Source organism: Aquarana catesbeiana, linkage group LG03 (assembly GCF_042186555.1).
Source record: "Aquarana catesbeiana isolate 2022-GZ linkage group LG03, ASM4218655v1, whole genome shotgun sequence".
Classification (NCBI taxonomy): domain Eukaryota; kingdom Metazoa; phylum Chordata; class Amphibia; order Anura; family Ranidae; genus Aquarana; species Aquarana catesbeiana.
In genome coordinates, this window is record NC_133326.1 from 572,425,030 (window position 1) to 572,450,648 (window position 25,619).

The 25,619-nt window shown below is 48.0% G+C and overlaps 1 long non-coding RNA gene across 1 annotated transcript; it reads left to right on the forward strand.

The window, feature by feature from the left end:
- Positions 1-14,745: 14,745 nt before the first annotated feature.
- Positions 14,746-25,020, forward strand: LOC141134650 (uncharacterized). Its single transcript, XR_012243256.1, has 4 exons — positions 14,746-14,868; positions 14,959-15,031; positions 16,890-16,924; positions 24,696-25,020. It is a non-coding gene; the product is annotated as an uncharacterized lncRNA (long non-coding RNA).
- The last annotated feature ends 599 nt before the right edge of the window (positions 25,021-25,619 follow it).

Consider the following 25,619-nt stretch of genomic DNA (forward strand, 5'->3'; position numbering starts at 1 on the left):
TAGGCTATAAGAAGATTGCCAAGACCCTAAAACTGAGCTGCAGCACGGTAGCCAAGACCATACAGCGGTTTAACAGGACAGGAGCCACTCAGAACAGGCCTCTCCGTGGTCGACCAAAGTGCATGTGCTCAACGTCATATCCAGGGGTTGTCTTTGGGAAATAGATGTATGAGTGCTGCCAGCATTGCTGCAGAGGTTGAAGGGGTGGGGAGTCAGCCTGTCAGTGCTCAGACCATACGCCACACACTGCATCAAATTGGTCTGCATGGCTGATGCACAAGAAAACCTGCAAACAGTTTGCTGAAGCCAAGCAGACTAAGGACATGGATTACTGGAACCATGTCCTGTGGTCTGATGAGACCAAGCTAAACTTATTTTGTTCAGATGGTGTCAAGCGTGTGTGGTGGTAACCAGGTGAAGAGTACAAAGACAAGTGTGTCTTGCCTACAGTCAAGCATGGTGGTGGGAGTGTCATGGTCTGGGGCTGCATGAGTGCTGCCGGCACTGAGGAGCTACAGTTTATTGAGGGAACCATGAATGCCAACATGTACTGTGACATACTGAAGCAGAGCATGATCCCTTCCCTTCGGAGACTGGGCCGCAGGGCAGTATTTCAACATGATAACGACCCCAAACACACCTCCAAGTAGACCACTGCCTAAAGAAGCTGAGAGTAAAGGTGATGGACTGGCCATTCATGTCTCCAGACCTAAACCCTATTGAGCATCTGTGGGGCATCCTCAAACAGAAAGGGGAGGAGCGCAAGGTCTCTAACATCCACCAGCTTTGTGCATAGTTGCCAACATTGTAAAAAAAATTTTAGGGACACTTTTTTGGCTGCAGGCAGAGTCTTGTTATAATCAGGGGGCGGGGATGCGTTTGTGCGTGTGGCATAGGGAAAAAGTAAAAATGCGGGGCGCGAAGCGATCGACTGCAAAAAAATGGGCGTGGTTTACGCGAATAGTGGGCGTGTCTTAAACGGGTGTGGCTCAAAGGGGGTGTGGTTAGAGTCTGAGATGAATGAGGGATGGAGAGGGAAAGGGGGGGAGAGGGAGAGAGGGACAGCAGGCCCAGATCCTACACAAAAATGGAAATATGTGTATTCTAGAAAGTTTTTTTTTTTTTTTTTTTAAATTCCTTTATTTTGATACACAGAAGGCATAAAAATACAGTTCGGGTTACAGCAGGTCACTTTATCCATATATTCCTATTGTTAAATCATATACAGTAAAACTGTAGACCAAGATCAAGTTATTTACCATACAAATATGGTAGCATACATGTATTCCAGCCAAAAGTATATCCTTTACAAACATATTATATCAAGGTTGCCTATAAATGGGCCTCCTTGCATAAACCTTAACCTGTTTATGAACAGTTTTGAAGTATATTATAATATTTAAACCTTTAGAGACAGAAATGTCTTTTGCTATACAGGTGCGTGTTTCTTGCTCACCTTAAAAAATATCTTCACATCATATTTGTTATCGCCGTCACCACGGCTGGATTAGTGAGCGGTCAGAACAAAAGAAACTACAGAAAAGAAAAGAGTGGGAGGTGGAGAGAAAAGCGGGGAAGGAAGGGGAGGGGAGGTGTAATGGGGTGAGAAGGGGGCAAGAAAGAAAAGGATATAAAGGCATGGTCGCGGCATCGCCCCCAACTTGGTCCCACCTGTCATGCCCCAAAGGGATGTGTACAGATATCTGTTTCAGTGGGGTCCATGGGGTTATTCTCAGGTAGATAAGGATTGTGTCTGGGCTATGTCCTGTAGATATATGTCGGTGCCAACAAAATATCTCCAGGGTCTCCATTTTTCCATAAATTGTTCCTCTTTGTTTTGTAGGGTTGCCGTCAGTTCCTCCATACGTAAAATACAGTTAACTTTTGAGTACCACATGACCCTGGTCGGAGGTAGGGGATTCCGCCAGAGCGCCGGAATGCATGTTTTTGCTGCGTTCAGGAGTTGCATTGTCAATGTTTTCTTGTACTTTTGAATCGGTCTCGTGGTCAGGTGTAGGAGGCATGCTGCCGGATTATCCCTGAGATCGACCGAGGTCAGACTTTGGATTGTTGAAGTCACCCCCTCCCAGAAGGGTCTCAGGAGTGGGCACGACCAAAAGACGTGAAGCATACTTCCTGCTTCCCTGTCACACCTCCAACACCTATCCGACAGCGACGGGTTCATTTTGTGTAACACGTATGGGACTCTGTACCACCTGGTCAGGATTTTGTATCCCGCTTCTTTGTAATGACTCGCAATCGATGACTTGTGTGCCAACACCAAGACCCTCTCTCTTTGCTGGGTGGTGAGCTGAGTCCCCAGGTCCCTTTCCCATTTCAGGAGGAACTCTGGAGTTGAGTCCTCCCCTTGTCTCATAAGGATACTGTATAAGAATGACAGTGTGTGTCTTATAGGTTCCCCCGATTTGCAGAGAGATTCCAGAGGAGTGTGACTACGGGGGACATAGGGTATTTTCTGGAGGGTCTTCAGGTAGTGTCTAAGTTGAAGAGTACTGAGACTGTCTAATGGAGGGTCAATGAGTCTGGAGAGGGTGGAGGCGGTTGGGAGTTCTCCCTGGGGCCAAATCTCGCCCAGGGACTGTTTTTCACAACTCGCCAATTGTCTCAATCTGCGGCTTGTGAGTCCGGGGGAGAAGTCTGGGTTACCTATAATAGGAGTCATGGGGGAGGGCAACGGTGACACGTCTGTGGTACGGAATACTTTCCTCGCCACCTGTAGGGTGGCACCTATTAGCGGGTGTGATTTCATGTCTGCCGGCGGAGTTGACATTAGCCACGGGGATGGAAGTAAGGGCAAAGAGGAGTCTTCAATTTCCATTTCTACCCATTGTTTGGAGTCTCTGTTGCAGTGCCAGTCAGCGATCCTGGCCAAATGAACCGCTTGGTAATATCGAAAGATGTCCGGGAGACCAATGCCCCCCTTTTCTTTGGGTTTAGTCAGTGTTTGCATTTTTGTTCTGGGGGATTTATGAGACCAGATAAACTCTCTGATGATAGACTGAATTTGCTTAAAGAAGGTAGTTGGTAACTGGATCGGTAATGTTTGAAGTATATATAAAATCCGGGGTAGGGCCGTCATTTTCAGGGCGTTACAACGTCCAAACCAGGTCAAGGTAAGTTTGTGCCACGTCTGGAGATCTATCTTAAGTCTCTGAAGTAGGGGTGCGAAGTTGCTGGTATACAAGTGTGCCAAGTCCGGGGTGATGTCCACCCCCAGGTAGCGGATAGATTTCTCCGCCCATCTAAAGGGGAAAGATTTGCTCATGTTTGTTGCTACCTTAGCTGGTAATGTGATATTCAACACCGCGGACTTGGCACAGTTGACTTTGAAGTTTGATGTTTCCCCATATAACCGAAGAGCTGACAAAATGTTGGGCAGAGTGATCTGTGGGTTGGAGACAAAAAAGATCAGGTCGTCGGCGAAGGCCGCGATTTTATGATGACCAGAGGGCTTTGCAATTCCCGTTATATTGGGGTTCCTTCGGATGCTACACATGAACGGCTCGAGGGTCAGAATGAAAATTAGTGGGGACAGGGGGCACCCCTGTCTCGTCCCATTTGAAATGTCAAAGAATTCCGAACGCCACTCATTGACCCGTACCGCCGCCGAGGGAGTCGAGTACAAAGATGATATCCAGCCTCTCACGTTTGGGCCCATACCAATATGTTCCAGGGTGGCTCGCATAAAATGCCAAGCCACCCTATTGAAAGCCTTTTCCGCGTCCGTGGAGAGGAGCAGAAAAGGCTTTTTGACTGATCTTGCTTCATGTATGAGATTGAGAACTCTAATGGTGTTGTCTCTCGACTCCCTCAGCGGTACAAACCCTGCCTGGTCTAGGTGGACCAGGTGTGGGATATGTGGCAGGATTCTGTTAGCCAGGATTTTGGAAAATAATTTCAGATCCACGTTAAGCAATGCAATCGGGCGATAATTACACCAGTAGTTGGGATCCTTCCCTTCTTTTGGGATCAGGGATATAAATGCCCTTAGTGAGTCTACCATGTTAGTACTGCCCTCCTTTAATGTGTTGTACGCTTTCAGAAAATGTGGCGATAGGTTAGGCCCAAAAGTCTGGTAGTAGGTCAGGGTGAAGCCGTCCGGCCCCGGTGCCTTCTTGGGCTTCGTTTGTGCCAGGGCTAGCGATAGTTCTTCCTGAGTAATGTCCGCTTCAAAGGCATCACTTATATCAGTTGGTAAAGTAGGCATACCCGAGGACCTGACGTATTCACCCGCTGACCTCTCCTTCTCCGCCAATAATCCAACAGGTTCCCCCTTGTGCAAATTGTATAATTGTTGGTAGTATTCAACAAATTCGCTGGCTATATCCCTGGAGGTATGGACCTTTGCCCCCTGTGAGGTCACTATAGATGGAATGTAAGTGCGCTGTCTCGGGCCACGAAGGAGTCTGGCCAACATGGTACCTGGCTTATTGGAGAATTCAAACATAGATCTTCTGGCCCAAGCCAGATTCTGTAGCGTTTTATAGTACAAAAGGTCCTTCAAATCACCCCTAGCCTTCAATAAAGCCCTGAGGTGTGTTTCAGCCAAAGACTTCTTGTGTAGCAGCTCGAGAGACCGCACCTGGGATATCAAAAGATCGATCTGTTTGGTTCTTTCCCTTTTTTTTGCAGCCCCTATCCTAATTAGTTCACCCCTTATTACACATTTATGGGCCTCCCATATTGTCATTGCGGACATCAAGGGGTCTGTGTTTTCTGAGAAATAATTGGTTAGTGCCCTACTTATCTCTGTACGTACTTCAGGGATTTGTAACAATGACTCGTTTAGTTTCCATGTTGGGGGGGATCTGAGTTCCGTGTCCCAGCATATGGTTACATGCGTGGGAGCATGGTCAGATAGGGAAATGTAATCAATTTGGGATGAAGTAACATAAGGGAGGTCTTTATGCTGGATCTGGAAGAAGTCTATCCTGGAGTATGTTCCATACACCGCAGAGAAGTAGGTATAGTTCCTCTCCTCCGGGTGCATGATCCTCCAGGGATCCACCAACTGCAGGCCAATCAATTCCTGTTTGAGTTTTTTCAGGTAGGCGAAGGACAAGTGAGACGCTCCTCTCGAAACGTCAAGAAGAGGCTCGGGGGCAAAATTAAAATCACCGCCCATCAGAAACAAACCCTCTCGGAATTCTAGGATTAAGGGGATAAGTGATCGCAAGAAGGACAGGTGGTCAGAATTTGGGAAATAGACGTTGACCAGGGTCACTGTGGTATTTCTGATTTTGCCTTTTAAGAGCAGGTAGCGCCCAAGTGGGTCCGCTCTCTCCTCCAACAGTGTCCACGGCAAAGATCTGGCTATCAATATGCTAACCCCCTTCGATTTTGACAAAGGGGAGGGAGCGTGGTACACATTGGGAAAATCCCTGTTGCGAAGTCTGGGAACTGCCGACTGTTTGAAATGCGTTTCTTGAATGAATGCCACCTGCGAGCGTGTTTTTTTCAGGTTTGAGAGTAATCTGGAGCGTTTTTCCGGTGTCGCCAGACCCCGGACGTTGAGGGAGGTAAATTTTATCTCACCTCGTGTGCGCGAACCTGAGGGAATTCCCGGGGGGGCCATGCCGCGTACCAATACCAAGCAAAAAAAAAAAAAAAGGGAAAATTGCTCAGAGAGATATAAGGGGGGGGGGGGGGGAAGGCAGAGGAGGAGTAGTGGGGAGGACTGGGAGAGAGAGAAGGGAAGAAGGAAGTGAAGCTAAGAGAAGAGGAAGAAAAATACTAGGAAGGACAAATAAATTATTCAACTGTTGCTATACTAAGCCTTGCGCACGTATGCGCTACCTATTAGTGGGAGTGGAAGACGAGTCTCTGCGACACAGCGGGAGACGTGTCAACAGGAGAGAACCGGTATAATAATAGATATCAAACTATTACCGCTATAAACGGAACATAAAATAATAAAAGGACTAAGAACAACTCTCTATTGCTATGTGTAGAACCTTCAGGCCGTGTGTATGTAAACCCCTGTAGAGCAGTTCACATAAACGCACAGTGGAACACATACACCAACTTTCTGTCCGCCACCTAGCTATCCTAGTGAACTCAAATGTCAAGTATCAGAACAGTAATAAGCTATACACAATTCCGTGTCTTTGGAATCAGGACACCCCCAGCGCCGCCACCCCATGTCCCCAACAAAAAATTAACGAGAAACGTTAAACGGAGGGTAACAAAAATGCCCCCTTTAGGAGTGCGGAGACATGGGGGGGGGGGCGCCGCGAAAAGGCCCCAACAGTATTTAGGGTCTAGACAACCATTTTAGGCATTACATCTCTGCACCAAGGGGCAAGGCATCCCAGTAACATACATACATAATAAGCCCCTTAAACTATACATGACCCACTCACGGAACCGTGTGGATATGTTATGAGCTCAGGGAGGACAGTCTAATCAAGATTCCGGTGAGGTGAGATTGTCTCTCGGGGATATCCTGGATCTTGAGCGCCATTGTCGTCTGCTGGGTCTTTGGGGTCTTGGAGATGCAGAACGTGGGTTGTTGAATGTAGTTGGGAAGTCCAGCCAGTTGGGTACAGAGAAACCGGGGATCGCCAAGAAACCAAACAGGTCAGGAAGCTGGTCCGGCCATCGCAGCACGAAAGAGTTGTTCCCTTTCAGGACAATCAAGTGAAAGGGGTGTCCCCATCTGTATGTGGCACCTGCTGTTCTGATTGCTTCCAGTAATGGTCGTAGTTGGCCTCTCATACGCAGGGTGAGTCGCGATAAATCTGGGAAGAGTTGCACAGAAGCACCATCAAAGTCCAAGGGGCCTTGGGTCCATGCCCTTTGTAGAATTTCTTCCTTAATTGTGTAATAATGGAATCTCGCCAATACATCTCTCGGCGCGGGATCATCTCCTCTCCTAGGACCCTGTACTCGGTGCACCCGATCTAGTTCCAACTCATCTGTAGGTGGTTTGTCCAGCAATCGATTAAATATGGCCACTATCGTAGCTCTGAGATCACCCCCTGATGTGACTTCTGGCAAGCCGCGCACCCTGATGTTGTTTCTCCTGCTACGATTTTCGCCATCATCTATGGAAAGTTGCATCAGGATCAGGCGCTTTTTATAATCAACATGAGCCCTTTCCATGGCTGACGTTCTGGACTCCAGGTGGGAAGTGGATGTCTCCACCTCGGATACCCTAGAGTCCACCGTATCTATCCTCTGCTTAAGGTCATGGATTTCTTTAGAAAGGGTATTCACAATAGTGGCTGCAGAGTCAGAAATGTCTTTTTTAGTAGGGAGAAGGGCGATCAGCTCTTTCCAGCCTTCAGGTAGTGCTGGCCCCTGTGTGTTGGCAGATTGTACAGTCTGAGCAAATGAGCAACTATCTATCCCCGGGATTTCCGGGGATAGGATCGGGGAGTCCGGTCTGTTATGGAGAGACCCGTTACCTTGAGAGGCACTGGGGAGCCCCTTGCCCGTCTTTTTGAGCGATGGTGTGCCTGTGTTGTTGTTGCGCGGCGGCGCCATCTTGGATTCCGGGGCCTGTGACTCACCATAATGTTGAATCAGTGGGATCCCTGAGCGTGTCACCTGCCACGTCGCCTGCTACCAGCTGTCCGTCCTTGTATCAGTTGTCCCAGCAGAGTCCGTCCTTGCATTAGGTGCCCCCAGCGGAGCCCCCCTTACATCAGATGTCCCCAGCGGAGCCCCCCTTACATCAGGTGTCCCCAGCGGAGCCCCCCTTACATCAGGTGTCCCCAGCGGAGCCTTCCTCACATCTGAGTCCCCATCAGCAGAGTCCTCTTTACATCTGTGTCCCCGTGACATCCAGACTATATGGTCCCTCTCCCTGTGACACCCAGACTATACGGCCCCCTGTGACATCCAGACCAGCGCCCCCCTGTGACATCCAGACCAGCCCCCCCCCCCGTGACATCCAGACCAGCACCCCAGTGACATCCAAACCAGCCCCCCGTGACAGCCAGACCAGTCCCCCCGTGACATTCAGGCCACCCCCCCGTGACATCCAGACCAGCCCCCCCTTTGACATTCAGGCCAGCCCCCCCCTGTGACATCCAGACCAGCCCCCCTGTGACATCCAGACCAGCCCCCCCATGACATTCAGGCCAGCCCCCCCTGTGACATCCAGACCAGCCCCCTGTGACATTCAGGCCAGCCCCCCCCCGTGACATCCAGACCGCTCCCCCATGACATCCAGGCCAGCCCCCCCGTGACATCCAGACCAGCCCCCCGTGACATCCAGACCAGCCCCCCCTGTGACATCCAGACCAGCCCCCGTGACATCCATCGAGCGGAGCCGCAGTCTATGAGGAGAAGCCAGCACATTATGCCCCCCAGCACACGTCCAGGCAGGAACTCCAGGAGCGGCCGGTGGATAGTGTGCGCTCCGTACTGCGCAGGTGCTGATAGACACCGGGGCCGTGTGTTCATTGGAGAGGGGAGGGGCCGATCCGTGCAGCTAAAGAAGCCGATTCATAGGCTGCACGGATCGAGCCCCCTTCCTCTCTTCACTGAACACAAGGTAGAAGATCTAGCGGCGGCGCCGGCGGCCATTTTGCTGGAGCCAGCTGCTAGAGAATTAAAAAACAAACATTCTGAATTTTCCCGCCCCCTCCTCCCCATCCTAGTACATGACCTCGACCCCCATCCTATTAATGACCTGACCTTGCCCACTCCTCCCCATCCTAATGACATGACCTCACCCCCATCCTAGTAATGGCATGACCTCACCCCCCCATCCTAGTAATGACATGACCCCCCCTTCCTCCTCCCATCCTAGTAATGACATGACCTCGCCCTCTCCCCCATCCCAGTAATGACGTGACCACGCCCCCCCAATCCTAGTAATGGCATGACCTCGCCCCTTCCCACCCCATCCTGGTGATGACATGACTTTGCCCCCTCACCCTATCCTAGTAATGACAGAACCTCGCCCCCTCCTCCCCATCCTAGTACATGACCTCGACCACCATCCTATTAATGACCTGACCTTGCCCACTCCTCCCCATCCTAGTAATGACATGACCTCGCCCCTATCTTAGTAATGACATGACCTCACCCTCCCATTCTAGTAGTGACATGACCTCACCCCTATCCTAGTAATGACATGACCTCACCCCCCATCCTAGTAATGACATGACCCCCCCTTCCTCCTCCCATCCTAGTAATGACATGACCTCGCCCTCTCCCCCATCCCAGTAATGACATGACCTCGCCCCCCATCCTATTAATGACCTGACCTCGCCCCCTCCCCCCCAACCTAGTAATGACATGAACTCACCCTTCCCCCCATCCTAGTAATGACATGACCTCTCCCCCTCCTCCTTTCCATCCTAGTAAAGACATGACCTCGCCCCCTCCCCCATCACAGTAATGACATGACCTCGCCCTCCTCATCCTAGTAATGACGTGACCACGCCCCCCCAATCCTAGTAATGACATGACCTCGCCCCTTCCCACCCCATCCTGGTGATGACATGCCATTGACCCCTCACCCTATCCTAGTAATGACAGAACCTCGCCCCCTCCCCCCCATCCTATTAATGACCTGACCTTGCCCACTCCTCCCCATCCTAGTAATGACTTGACCTCTCCCCTATCTTAGTAATGACATGACCTCACCCTCCCATTCTAGTAATGACATGACCTCATCCCCATCCTAGTAATGACATGACCTCACCCCTCCCATCCTGGTAATGACATGACCCCCCCTTCCCCCTCCCATCCTAGTAATGACATGACCTCGCCCTCTCCCCCATCCCAGTAATGACATGACCTCATCCCCTCCCCCACCTTAGTAATGATATGACCTCACCCCCCATCCTATTAATGACCTGACCTCGCCCCCTCCCCCCAACCTAGTAATGACATGAACTCACCCTTTCCCCCCCATCCTAGTAATGATATGACCTCACCCCCCCTCCTTTCCACCCTAATAAAGACATAACCTCACCCCCCTCCCCATCCTAATAATGACATGACCTCACCCCCCTTCCCATCCTAGTAATGACATGACCTTGCCCCTCCTCCCCATCCTAGTAATGACATGACCTCGCCCCCACCCTCCCATCCTAGTAATGACATGACCTTGACCCTTTCCTCCCTCCATCCTAGTAATGACATGACCTTCCCCCCATCCTAATAAGGACATGACCTCACCCCCTCCTTCCTCTATCCTAGTAATGACATGACCTTGCCCCCCCATCCTAGTAATGACATGACTTTGTCCCCTTTATCCTAGTAATGACATGACCTCGCTTCTCCTTCCCATCCTAGTAATGACATGACCTGGCCCCCCCCCCCAATATGATCATCCCAGGGTGTTGAGGTACAGAGACAACTCGTTAGGTGAGTGAGCAGAGCAGTGCTTTACCTCTCAGTAGCTCAGTTGCAGTGGTCTCTGCTCCCGAGCAGTGCTCTTCTCCTACCTCAGCACACTGCCATGATTCTCCAGGCTGGTCCCGGTCCTCCACTCTATTTAGAAAATGCAGTCACACTTGACTTCTCCCCAGCCAATGAGAGCAGAGAGGGGTTTGGACTGAGGATACAACTGGAAGCTGATTACTGGATTATAGAGCTTGGCTGGGACACCAGGGGGACACAAGCAGATAGGAGCTGGACTCCAGTTTTGGGATTTTGTAGGGAAAATTTAATATAACAGCAGGGAGCAGAGCAGCGGGCCCCCTGGAGGTGGGGTGGGGTCATAATTGCGATCTCCGCGACACCTGATGCTACTCCCATGTTTTAATTGTTTATTTTATCAATTTACAATTCTTCTAGGTACACATGCACACAGTTTTTGAAGTAACTCTGCATGTAGGTTGTTCCAAACATCTTGGAGAACTAACAACAGATCTTCTGTGGATCTTCTGTGGATGTAGTTTCAAATCCTCAAAAGTCTCTTCATATAATCCCAGACAGACTTGATGATGTTGAAATCAGCTTTCTTTGGGGGCCAAACCATCACTTCCAGGACTCTTTGTTCTTCTTTACGCTGAAGATAGTTCTTAATGATATTGGCTTTACATTTGTGGTTGTTGTCCTCCTGCAGAATAAATTTGGGGCCAATTACACATCTCATTGGTGGTATGGCATGATGGATAGGCATCTGTCTATATTTTTCAGCATTGAGGAACATCATTTATCAGGCAACGTTGAGGACCGCAAACACAGTGGTCAGCCACGGAAACTTAATGCAGTGGATGAAAAACACATCATGCTTGCTTCCTCTCAACATTGGAAGATGTCCAGTACTGCCATCAGCACAGAATTGGTGGAAACCAGTGGGACCCAGGTACACCTATCCATTGTCCACAGAAGTCTGGGCAGAAGTGGTCTTCATGGAAGAATTGTTGCCAAGCCATATTTTCAATTAAAAACAGGGCTAAGCAACTCAACTATGTAGGAAAACATATGAACTGGCAGCAGGTGCTCTGGACTGATGACTCAAAATTTAAAAAATGTGGCTGTAGCAAGAGGCAGTTTGTTCATGGAGGGCTGGAGAGCAGTACAATAATGAGTTTCTGCAGACAACAGTGAAGCATGGTGGAGGTTGCTTGCAAGTTTGGGGCTGCATTTCTGTAAATGGAGTTGGTTATTTGGTCAGGATCAATGGTGTGCTCAATGCGGAGAAATACAGACAGATTATTATTATTATACAGGATTTATATAGTGCCAACAGTTTGCGCAGTGCTTTACAATGTTTGGGCATATAGTGCAGTTACAATACAATTCAATACAGAAGGAATCAGAGGGCCCTGCTTGTTAGAGCTTACAATCTAAAAGGGAAGGTCAAGTGATACAAAAGGTAATAACTGTGGGGGGGTGGGCTGATAGGAAAAAATACAGTTGTTAGGTGGTGGCAGGATAGGCTTCTCAGAAGAGAAAAGTTTTTAGGGTTCACCTAAAAGTGGGTAGAGTAGGAGATAGTTGGACAGATTGGGGTAGGGAATTCCAAAGGATGGGAGAGGCTCGGGAGAAATCATGGAGGTGAGCATGGGAAGAGATGACAAGGGAATTAGAAAAAAGGAGGTCTTGGGAGGAAGAAAGAGAACAATTTGGTTGGTATTTTGAGACTTCTGATGTAGCTTGGGGCCAAGTTGTGGATGGCTTTGTGGGTTATTGTTAGTATGTTGAATATAATTCACTGGGCTAGTGGCAGCCAATGGAGAGATTGCAGAGAGGAGTAGCAGACGCTGAGCGGTTTGTGAGGTGGATGAGTCTGGCAGGAGCATTTATGATGGACTGAATAGGGGATAGCCTATTTAAAGGTAAGCCAATGAGGAGGGAGTTGCAGTAGTGGAGGCGAGAGATAACCAGGGAGTGAATTAGGAGCTTTTTTGGTGTCATTGGTTAGGAAGGGGCATATTTTTGAGATGTTGTGGAGGTTGAGGCGGCAAGCTTTGGAAAGTGATTGGATGCGAGGCCAAAAGCAGAGTTCAAAGTCCAGGATAACCCCTAGTACCCTGGCATGTGGGGATGGGTTGATGGTTGTGTCACTGATCTTGACAGAGGAGTGAGGGGAAAGAGCACATGGGGGAGGAAATATTATGAGCTCATGAGGAGGTGTAGATTGAGAATAGGAGAGGTCCATGAACAGAACCTTAGGGGGACCCCAACAGAGAAAGGAAGAGGAGAGGAGGAAGTAGAATTGTAAGTGACACTGCAGGTGTAGTGGGATAGGTAGGATGAGAGCCAGCGAAAAGCACAGTCACAGAGACCAAAGGAGTAAAGTTTTTTGAAGAGGAGGAGGGGGTGGTCACTCGTATTAAAGGTAGCCGAAAGGTCCAGAAGTAGGAGTAAAGAATAGTGTCCACTGGTTTTTGCTGTTAGTAAGTTTGTGAGTTTTATGAGGGCAGTTTCTGTGGAGTGTGGAGGGCAAAATCGAGACTAAAGGGGATCAAGGTTATACCTTATGAGGTGGTCACTCAGTTGGTTGTAGACCAGGCGTTCAAGGAGTTTGGAGGAAAAGGGGAACAAGTAGATGGGGCATAGGCTGTTGGATGGTGGAGTCTAAGGAAGGCTTTTTAAGTTTGCGGGAGAGTTGGGGAAGATGCCAGAACAGAGGGAGAAATTAAAGATGTGGGTTAGAGAGTGTAGGATAGAGTCAGAGGGTGACCGCAGTATTTGAGAGGGAACAAGGTCCAGGGGACATGTGATTAGGTCAGCGTTAGAAATAAGTTTAGCAACCTTGTCTATAGTAGCGGGGTTGAATAAGGGGAGTGTTGAGCAATAAGGGGAGTGATAAGCAGACTCTTATCTATCATGCCATACCATCAAATGTAATCTGCAGCAGGATAACGATGAACGTGATGGTTTGGCCCCCACAGAGCCCTAATTTACAGCATTCTTTCACACCTGCCTAAAATTTTTGCACAGGACTGTATATATATATATAAATTCTCCATACAGGAGGTGTCTTAAAGCTGTCATTACCAAGAAAGGATTTTGAATTAAGTATTAAATAAATTTTAGTTAGCGCGTTCAACTTTTTCCCTGTGTCATTCCATTTTATTACACATAACTTAATTTCTGAACGTATTTGTTTTGGTTTCTTTGTATGTATGGATTGCATGGATTGTTACCGACATGTGGTGAAAATTTCATGTCAATAACACCTTTAGAAATATATTTACCCAGAAAATGGTGACCTGTTTAATACTTATTTTACTGGCTGTAAATATAAATAAATATATATATATATATATATATATATATATATATATATATATATATATATAGTCTCAGTTAAGAGCACTAAGTGTCATTTCTGTCTGGTGCTTCATTCCTCTGCTATCAGTATGAATCGCTTCTGACAAATTTTCACAGGTGACAGGGAAGGGATCTCCAGCTGATTGACAGCCTCAGCTCTGGTCCTGTGTGCTGTGTGTAGGAGGGTGTTTCCCTTCCCTCCAATCTCAGGGCTCTTCTCACTCTCAATCAGCTCTTTGCTCCTTTTCTGACAGCTCAGACAAGAGAAGAGAAGACTGCAGATAAACAGGTACAACCTATGTAGGTGGATTTGTTTCATCTCTGTGTACCACCTGAGGCCAGTCAATTCACTGGGTATAAGGGTTTACAACCACCTTAAGTCTTGCTGCTAAAAACTATGGCACCATTTCAGGATCTCCCGACACTTTCTGTCCCAGTCACAATGGTCATCAGAGAGGGAGAATCACCAATATAAACCTAAAAAAGTTTCTAACCCTTCCACATTCTATCCATATCTAAAATAAAGTTTTAGCTTGAGATACACTTTGACAGTGACAATATAAGTATAAAACTATTATCATGATAAACATCACTACATTAACCCTATATAGCCAATATAATATTGACATTATCGAGTAGGCCCCTGCCTACACGATGTTACATAAAAAAATTGTATTGGGTGAAATTATTTGCATTATGCTTCAGAATAAAACAATAAAAAGTGTATTGAGGGCACCCTCTTTAAGTATATATTTTTTTTATTCCCAAACAAATCCTACTTTCATTGCAGTGCCCACATTGCAGCTGTTGGGTGTGTCCAAAGGAATGGCATTCGAAACACATCCACTCACAAGCACTTAGTGTAATTGTCGGTGCATTGTAAGGCTTCACGTGAACACACACAGCTATTCGATGTAAAATATTAACTGCAGGTAATTGAACAAATGGTGTTGAAACACAAAGCACAGATAAGACAGCTTTGTAATCGGAAACCTAGAATTTACAGCATCTGTTCCTGGTTGTACCGAGTCCAAATTGGCAAGAGGCAACACAGCAAGTATGTGCTAATTCGGGCACGCGGTTTCTAGATACCTTTGGAATCTTGACCACTTTCAAATTAAACCTTTTAATGCCGGGCACTTAAGGCAGACGTTGGTATGGGTGATCATCTGCTACAAAGGAGGGATCAGGGAAGAATTCAGTCTTATACTGTCTGCATACAATCTTAAACTGGTATCATTTTAGGGAGAAGTGACAGGCGAAGGCAGGCAATGGTTGGTAAATGCCACCTAGACCTTGGGTTGGCTTTCGTATTACGGTATGTAATTTTTTGGCAACTAAAATGTTTTTGGGTGCAGGAACTTCCAATTTCTATATAATCTTCATCTGTAAAATAAAATGATCTCCCTCATATAAATAAATTTTTGATTCAGAAGGTGCAATAGGGAAGAATTACCACCTCTCTGTGGTTCTTGAGAAAATCTGGATTAAGCTGTAGGGTAATGTGTTAGGTTTGAGGTTTAGGCTGACATTGAGGGTAAATTTAATGGCTAAAACACCATGGCTTTTTTGTACATCTGGCAAGCAGTTAGGACCCATGCTAAGCTCTCTACAAAGGACACTTCTAGAAGTTTGCTACCCATATGGTGACCAGGAGGGAGGTGAAGTATAGCAGCATGGTAGTCACCATATGTTTTGTATTGCTTTCCTCTTAGGCCCCTTTCACACTGGGGTGGGGGCGGCATCGGCGGTAAAGCGCTGTTATTGCTAGCGGCACTTTACCGTCGGTATTCGGCTGCTAGCGGGGCAGTTTTACCCCCGCTAGCGGCCGAGAAAGGGTTAAAAACCACCGCAAAGCGCCTCTACAGAGGTAGTTTGCCGGCGGTATAGCCGCGCTGCCCCATTGATTTCAAAGGGCAAGAGCGGTGTATACACCGCTCCTTCCCTGCTCCAAAGATGCTGCTGGCAGGACTTTTTTTCCCGTCCTGCTAGCCCTCCGGGCTTTCACACTGGAGACAAAGCAGCGGCACTTTCGGGTCGGTTTGCAGGCGCTATTTTTAGCGCAATAGCGCCTGCAAACCGCCCCAGTGTGAAAGGGGCCTTAGACAGCCATCCAGCCTTGAGCAGAACAATGGTCTGGTAAAACACTTTATTGGGTGCTCAGTTCCCTCGTTTTGGGATTAATTTTCAAATTTAGGGCTAGGGGTGAGGTTGAGGCCAAGGGTAGCTTATTAATTTCCTATTGCACCTTCTTGGTGCATTGGAGGTTAAGTGAGGGGGCCTTACGGCAAATTGGCAGGTGGGATTCTCTGCGTTATCGCTTATATGTTTGTCCTCATTTGTTATGATTTTTGTTAGTCTATGTGGGGTTTGTGCCTGTATGCTGTCCTGTTTGTCTCCTCTTGTTTTCAGGGGGAGGCTGGCTTTATGTTCTTGCTTCTATGTGTGTGGTGTTTTTGTTGTTTTTTCTTTACAGTGAAGGGTTCCTGCTTGATTAGGATATTGGGCCACTCATACGTTCACTGGGGAGCGAGAAGAGCTGATGTACGGCCTGACGGGCATCAATTGGGCATTCCTAGGGAGGAGGCGGTGGTTCGTTGGATCGGGATGCCCGGTCTAATGTGGAGTAGAGTGGTTCCTGAGTTTGGGCGTTATGCTCGGTTTGCTAGAGCCCCCGATGTGTTAGTGGTACATGCTAGGGAGAACGATTCAGGGCTATGGTCCATGAGGGAGTTCATCCTGGATGTTAAATATGACTTTCTTTGGCTTTGCTTAGCTTACCCGGACTTGTTAATAGTATGGTCAGATATGGTGGCCCGTACACAGGGGAGGTGGGCTAGGTCAGTTACGGGTCTTAACAAGGCAAGGGGAAAAAGAAGTGACTAGCAGGTGTGGTTTGGTTTTATGCCTATTGGGACCTTGGGCTCCTTTCTTTAATTAACTGGATGTTATGTTTTGACATGTTATGATATGTTAATTATCGGATATTTATATTTTGGTTAATAAAAAATAGCTGCTATGCTATGGCTGCTATGGCCAATTTACTCCAATTCTGCATGGTGTGGTCATTAGATGGAAGTGTGGGGTTATTGGCATAGCAGGTAAAAAGCCATATTTATTACCATAGTCATGTACTCACAGTCTTGCTGGCTAACAGCTCTCCTTTCCTCACACAGATACAGCATGGGAGGAAAAGGACTGGCGATAACCAGTAAGTCTGTTTATATGTGATCAACCGTGATCTGTGATCAGCTGTGAAAGGATGCAGGGGGGGGGGGGTCAGGGGGGCCCTTCATGGTTTCTTGCACTGGGGCCCTGAAGGTTCTAGTTATGCCTCTGTCTCAGGGAACCCCTTTTAAAAAATACTATATCTACAACTCATGATACAGTAGTGTGATGGTTAGTGGGAAGACATAGTTGCCAACATTGTAAAAAAAATTTTAGGGACACTTTTTTGGCTGTGGGCAGAGTCACATTATAATTAGGGGGCGTGGCATGCGTTTGTAGGCATGGCTTAGAAATACTAAAAACGGTGCACTGAAATATGCGCATAGTTTATGCAAAATAGTGGGTGTGGCTTAAATGGGCGTGGCTCAAAGGGGGCGAGGTTAGAGTCCTCCTTACATCTGTGTCCCCATCAGCAGAGCCCCTCCTTACAACCTGTGTTCCCAGCAGCAGAGTCCCTCCTTACATCTGGTGTCCCCATCAACGAAGCCCTCCTTACATCTGTGTTCCCATCAGCGGAGTCCCTCCTTACATCTGGTGTCCCCATCAGCAGAGCCCCTCCTTACATCTGGTGTCCCCATCAGCGGAGCCCTCCTTACATCTGTGTCCCCATTAGCAGAGTCCTCCTTACATCTGGTGTTCCCATCAGCAGAGTCCTCCTTACATCTGATGTCCCCATCAGTCCTCCTTACATCTGGTGTCCCCATCAGTCCTCCTTACATCTGGTGTCCCCATCAGTCCTCCTTACATCTGGTGTCCCCATCAGTCCTCCTTACATCTGGTGTCCCCATCAGTCCTCCTTACATCTGGTGTCCCCATCAGTCCTCCTTACATCTGGTGTCCCCATCAGTCCTCCTTACATCTGGTGACCTCATCAGTCCTCCTTACATGCCCATGGTGTCCCCATCAGTCCTCCTTACATCTGATGTCCCCATCAGCGGAGTCTTCCTCACATCAGCGTCCATCCCCAGCAGCGGAGCCGGAGTTGTAAAAAATCTCTCGACCTATGCAGAAGCTCGACCGTGTCACTTCTGGTGCAGCTCCTTCACTCATACAGCTGTTGGCAGGGCTTTACCATGCACGTGCGACTTCACTGCCCTTAATCGCGCATGAGCAGTAGCTATCCACAGTCAAGGAAAATTATGGTCTTGAGCGGGCGGGCGCAGACGGAGAGATGGTTAGAATGTCAGCACCAGCACCAGCCCTGCCCAACCCACCCTACTCACCATGTACATGGTCGAGAAAAATTATGGACTTGAGCGAGCAGGCAAAAGCGGAGAGTTGGTGGGAGGGGGAGATAGAGCAGAGCTTGGAGAGGGGAGCGGGCCCCCCGTGCATAGCACAGTCTATATACATTGTTCTGCCATCAAACGCATCCATTGTGCCCATCTGCCACTTTGCCCATCAAACGCAGCCACTGTGCCCATCAAACGCAGCCACTGTGTCCATCTGCCACTTTGACCATCAAACGCAGCCACTGTGCCCATCAAACGCAGCCACTGTGCTCATCAAACACATCCACTGTGCCCATCTGCCACTTTGCCCATCAAACGCAGCCACTGTGACCATCTGCCACTGTACCCATCTGCCACTGTGCCCATCAAACGCAGCCACTGTGCCCATCAAACACATCCACTGTGCCCATCTACCACTTTGCCCATCAAACGCAGCCACTGTGCCCATCTGCCACTTTGCCCATCAAACGCAGCCCCTCCCGCCAACTCTCCGCCTCTGCCCGCCCGCTCAAGTCCATAATTTTTCCCGACATGGACATGATTAGTGGGGTGGGGTGGGTGGGGCTGGTTCTGGTGCTGACGTTCTAACCATCTCTCCGCCTCCGCCTCCGCCCGCCCGCTCGAGACCATAATTTTCCTCGACTGCGGATAGCTCACTCGCATGCGTGATTAAGGGCAGTGAAGTCGCACATGCGCAGTAAAGCCCGGCCAACAGCTGTATGAGTGATGGAGCTGCACCATGACCTTCTGCATAGGTCGAGAGATTTTTTACAACACCTGGTTTCTCCTGTGTTCAGTGGAGAGGGGCCTCCCCTCTCCACTGAACACAAGGGGATTAGACCTCACGGCGTCTGTTTTTGCTAAAACATTCCCGATTTTCCCGGGACAAAAAGCAAAATCCCAGGAATATCATCGGGACGAGCTCCGATCGGGATGAGGGTCCCAAAATCGGGATTGTCCTGGGAAAATCGGGACTGTTGGCAAGTATGGGAAGAATGCTCCTTACACTTGTGGACATTAGGAAGAATGACCACCTCTCTGTGGTTCTTGAGAAAACCTGGATTAAGCTGTAGGGTAATGTGTTAGGTTTGGGGTTTAGGCTGACATTGAAGGTAAATATAATGGCTAAAACACCATGGCTTTTTTGTACATCTGGCAAGCAGTTAGGACCCATGCTAAGATTTCTACAAAGGACACTTCTAGAAATTTGCTACCCATATGGTACCCAGGAGGGAGGTGAAGTATAGCAGCATGGTAGTCGCCATATGTTTTGTATTGCTTTCCTCTTAGACAGCCATCCAGCCTTGAGCAGAACAATGGTCTGGCAATACACTTCATTGGGTGCTCAGTTCCCTCGTTTTGGGATAATTTTCAAATTTAGGGCTAGAGGTAAGGTTGAGGCCAGGGGTAGCTTATTAATTTCCTATTGCACCTTCTTGGCGCCTTGGGGGTTAAGTAAGGCCCCCTCACTTAACCCCTAACACGCCACCTCCGTTGCGGCCCAATTAGACAGGAATAAGATGCAAAGTCAGACGGACACAAACCCAAGACACCTCCTGAACACTGCCGTGAACTGATACAAAGCCAAACCATCTGCATGCAATAAAAAGGGGCCACACGACCAGGGTATAACTCCAAAAAACGTGAAACAACCTGCACCGGACAACCCTCGAACAACTCCACTCTCACACTCCACCTGGCTTGATCCGTCTTGGATCTCCGTAAAAAAACACTGAATTGTCACTACATTGCACGTCAGCCGGCTGTAAACCGTCCAACCCCCATCTAGAAGAACAGACCAATTCCCCAATGCACAGCACCCCAAAAAAATGCTAAGGAGAAGGCCATCTGAAACAAAAGGGACTCATAGGCCGACAAACACACATCAGGAGGTACCCAAAACAATGAACCCAATAACTCAAAAGACACCGGACGGCGACCATCCACAGGTCGACGCTCCCTGCGGTAGCCCTTCACCACTTGCTAAACCAAAAAATCCTTCGTACAATCCCTACAACCCAACAACTTGAACAAAAATGCCAACCCCACCAACTTACTATTCAGCACCGACACCCGCTCCACATTCTGACCTATGAAATATAACACCAAGAACCCACAACTACCGCACCACCCAAACCACGGACCAGAACGAACCACTCCTCCCAAACCCTCGACTATATCGACCATGTAGCCTTACTCACCGACTGCCGAATCAGCGTCACTCCAAGGCAATCCGCCACAGCTGTACTGGACAAGGAACTCCCAGTTGCGCTGCTCCTGGAACCAACGAGCGAAACTTGTCCCACTGAAACCGAGAAAGAGCATTGGCCAAGGAATTAGTGCAACACGGGACATGAACAGCATACACAAAAGCATTGCAACATAAAAAAGTCAACATCAAATGCCGCAACAAACGCACCACCGGAGGCCATGAAGCTGACGCACTATTAATTGCCTGCGCAACAGCCATATTATCGCAATTAAAACGGATCTTCTTGTTACTGAACTGAGAACCCCAAAGCCCCACCGGGAGCACAATCGGAAACAGTTCCAAGAGTGCCAAGTTCCTGGTGAACCCAGCCTCCCACCATTCCAACGGCCACGGGCCCGCACTCCACTGATCCCCAAAGTATGCACCATACATAGCCAGCCGATCCCGCGGCATCTGTGAAAAGCTCCAAATCCAAACTTGACATAACTTTAGACATCCACACAGACCTGCTGTTAGGAATCCAAAAAAGACTCCCAAACCAGCAGGTCAGCTTTGTGTTCTCGGGTCAGGCGAATGTGATGCCCAGGAACCCGAACCCCCCGCGGTAGCCGCCACCAGCCAGCGATTAAAAACCCTGCCCATTGGCATTATCCGACAAGCAAAGTTGAGCTTCCCAAGAAGCGACTAAAGTTGCCGCAGGGTCAGCTTGCCAGCCCCCCGTGCTGAGACCACCGCTGCCCGCAAGTCCGTCAGCTTGTCTTCCGGGGGGCGGCATTTCATGACCACAGTGTCAATCAAAATACCAAGAAAACTCAGTACTGTAGTTGGACCCTCCATTTTTGTCAGCCGCCAACGGAATGCCAAAGTGCTCCGCCGTGTGCTGAACCGTAGCCAACAAAAGCCTACAACGATTAGAAGCGGCCGGTCCAACACACAAAAAATCATCCAAGTAGTGAATGACAGACAGAAGCCCAGACACCTCCCGGACCACCCACTTAAAGAACGAACTAACAGTTTTGAACAATGAACAGGAAATGGAGCACCACATAGGCAAACATTGATTAATGAAATAGCACCCCTGCCACTTACAACAGGCAACAAGCAAAGCGCAGGTTCAATATCCGTTGCACTGCCGCATCAAAAGAGGTGTAGGAAACGGAACACAAACCAGGATCGATGAATTCATTCACCGAACCCCCTTTGGGATACAACAAATGATGAATCAACCTAAACTTGTTGGGTTCCTTCTTAGGGACTACCCCCAAAAGAGAAACCACCAAATTATCCAGCGGTGAAGAGCTAAACGGACCAGCAATGTGGCCCAGCTAAACCTCTTGCTAATTTTGCAGACACCACCTCCAGGCGAGCCAACGCCGACCTCAAATTGTCTGCAGGTTGGGGGGGGGGAGCCTACACAGAATACAAAAGCCCTCGGTGAATCCCGAAGCCAGCAGGTCCGCCGCCTCACGGTTTGGATACCTACCTAGAAACGGACGCATCCTTGCTATGCTCACCGGAGTCCTCCCTTTTTCCCGCAAGCTTCCCAGTTCTGCCTTTGCCTTTTTGTGTACATCTATTAAAGAGGTGGGAGCCCCCGCAGCCGAAGCACTCATGTTTATATTTGCACGTCGTTACGAACTTGCAAGTCCCTTCATTGAATGACCAGCAGCACCCCTTTCTTTTGTTGGCCGACTGTTCAGAGGAAGAAGATCCGCCAGCCCCTGACTGAAAAAGCGAAGTCCCAGACCACACCGAGGTCATGACCTGCATCCAAAGACAAATGTCCTTGTGGTCCCAGTGCAAGGATGGACGTAACGCCTTGCGCTGGCGGAAATGCTCATCGTACCTGAGCCATGCCAGTCCCCCGTAGACTCGATAAGCTTCCCCCCATCGCATCCAAATAACAAAAGAGAGCGGAGCACTTCTCTGGAGCCCTTTCCCCTATCACACTGGCTAAAATTGCAAATGCCTGAAGCCAACTGGTAAACGACCAGGGAATGAGCCTATATTGCCTTTTCTCTTCTTCCTACTTTTTGCTGTCATCCAACTTACCTCTATTCATATTACATTTTTCCAGTGGAAGAAGGAAAAAAATGTAGATATACTCACCCCTGCAAATTTTTTCTCACACTTCCTGCTTGAGGTATGCTCCTAGTGCCCCCTCAAAACAAACGTACACTTCACATTTGGCTGAATCCACCAAACGAACCCAGTCCACCTCCTAATCCAACACCTTACCTTGTCCGCTGTCTGCCGCACCAGTGTCCCCCACTGCAGGCATCTGTCAAGCCACTTGTCCCGAGGAAGACGACACCCCCGGAGCTGCCAGCAGCGGACCAGACAATGTCCCAGTCCAAGCCGCCAGGGTGCCACCGGCCACCACCAGGAGGCCCCAGTACACTTGCTCTAGAACCAGCTGGAGTAACCCAGGTCACCGTGGGCAACCCTGCACCTGATAAAGGGTCCAGCCGCCCCAAAACGTCCCTCAACCCCACTAAGAGCTGCGCCAGATCCTACACTCCGGACACTGCCCTACCAAAATCCATGGCAACCCCAGCCCCTGCCAACACAGACCCCGCCCCATGCAAAGACCTCCCAGCACCCGGTCCCCCAGCAACAGACACACACAGAAGACACAGAGGGTAGACCTAAAGGCCGCTTACCAGGCTGCAACGGACTTGGACCTCCACCAGTCATCACCGCGTGCTCCACCACTGCAGGCTCTGCCACTGGCTCCTCTTCACTCTCCTCTTCCAGCTTCCCTCTGGGGAGTGTTCTCACGACCTGCCGTGCTGCCCTGGCCCGTTACTCCAGGAGTCCGCCGAGCGCCATCCCTGCCGCCCGTGACATCATCAGCAGTGTTAATTTAGTCGACTAAAATGAGTAAAACATTTTAGTCGACTAAAATGAATACTATTTTAGTCAACTAAAATACGACTAAAACTAAAACAATTGAGATGACTAAAATACGAGTAAAACTAAAAGCCATTTTAGTTAAAAGACTAAAATGAGACTAAAACTAAAATGCCATTTTAGTCAAAAGACTATGACTAAAACTAAATTGCAATTACTGAAATGTACTGGAGATTTTAGTCGACTAAAACGTAGAACATTTTATTCGACTAAAATGTACTGGAGATTTAGTCGACTAAATACGACTAAAACTAAAACAATTGCAGAAGACTAAAATGAGACTAAAACTAAAATGCCATTTTAGTCCTAAGACTAAAATTAACGCTGGCCATCTTCCGCGAGGGCCCCGGCCGTTCCCCATCACTGACAAGCCGGGCACTCCCCCCAGCCAAGCGGAATGAAGCCGCTCTCTCTGCTCCTCTCACCGCCCGACCATGTAGCCTGCCAGCCACTGCGCCGTCATCAGATCTCGGCCCCTCCACTGGCATTGTAGTAACAGGGACACCGGCCGCTCCAGGTGACAGTCCGGTTCCTGAGGGACGCACAGCCCGCCGAGCCGCTCGGGTGACCACGGAACCACTCCCGAGCGCCGCAACAGGCGCCCAATCAGCAGCAGAGGGATGATCTGCACCCATGCCCACAGCCCCATCCCGCGAGTCCCGCCGAGGAAGAGGATTCCTCCCAGGCCGCGCCACTACTGCGTGGGACCAGTGCTTTGATGAGGGGGCCGGAGGGTCCCTAGAGGCAGACTTTGTGGGGCTCCTAAGGAGGCACTGGACCACAAGGAAATCACCGACCTGGGAATGCAGCCAGTCTGTGCCATGCACAGCCGCTGCAGTCCATAGCTGCTCATTTATTAGACAAAAAGAATACCTCAAATGTTTGGAATTTTTAAGGCAATGTAAACAGATTTTTAAAAAAAATTATTTTATTGATACAAAAATATCTAAAAACAATGATCATATAGATCCAAATGATTGCTTAAAGTTAAATGCATAAAAAATTTATAAAACAGCATAGACAAATGTCAGAAAGTGGCGAGTACAGCTAAGTTCAACAGAGAGATAAATAACATAGCTTTACATATGTTGCAAAGTCCGCTCATTTATTTGTGTGTTATTGGTCGCATATGCAATTTTGCACATATTGCATGTGTGGAGTTGCGTGTGTGACTTGTCGCATTGGTGATGTTGCGGTTGTGGCTATTTAGGAGTGGTGATATGTACGTGCAGTTGTACCATATTGTTGGATATCTTTAGATATAATTTTGTATATTTTGTACATTTTTAACATTTTCATATTTTCAACATTTTCACATTCATTATTTCTTTATTATTATTTTACTGTTATTATGATATCATTTTCTGGTCATTGATTATTTATTGATTTATTTTTAGGTTTCCTGATAGTTACAGTATATCCCACAAGGTGTGAACATTGTTCGTTACTGCCTGTGACCTATTGATTCCAAGATCGTAGCATATTTAAACTTTATGATACATAATGAGGCTTTAATTAATTAACTGATTGATTCCAGATTGTTTGTTTGTTCCAATTAAGAATTAGTGAAATATATATTCAGTCACATATGTGATCATTGTATAGGCATGATTTTCTGAGGAAGGGAGTGATCCATAATAGCCCGAAACTGTCATTATGATTGCCTGATTATATGGATATTTATGTCCTTTTGAAGACGATTTTTCTCAAATAAAATATTTTTTGTGCAGCAATCCCATCTGAACTTTCTCTATATTTAAGCCTGTGGGAAGGCTTGATTGCTAATCACAATCTACTGTGACCAATGTGCACCTCACCCTCTGGGGTATATATATATATATATATATATATACAGTGCCTTGAAAAAGTATTCATACCCCTTGAAATTTTCCACATTCCTGTCATGTTACAACCAAAAACGTAAATGTATTTTATTGGGATTTTATGTTATAGACCAACACAAAGTGGCACATAATTGTGAAGTGGAAGGAGAATGATAATTGGTCTTCAGCATTTTTTACAAATAAGTATCTGAAAAGTGTGGTGTGCATTTGTATTCAGCCCTCCTGAGTCAATACTTTGTAGAACCACCATTCACTGCAATTACAGCTGCAAGACTTTTTGGGGATGTCTCTACCAGCTTTGCACATCTACAGAGTGACATTTTTGCCCATTCTTCTTTGCAAAATAGCTCAAGCTCTGTCAGATTGGATGGAGAGTATCTGTGAACAGCAATGTTCAAGTCTTGCCACAGATTCTCAATTGGATTTAGGTCTGGACTTTGACTGGTCCATTCTAACACATGAATATGCTTTGTTCTA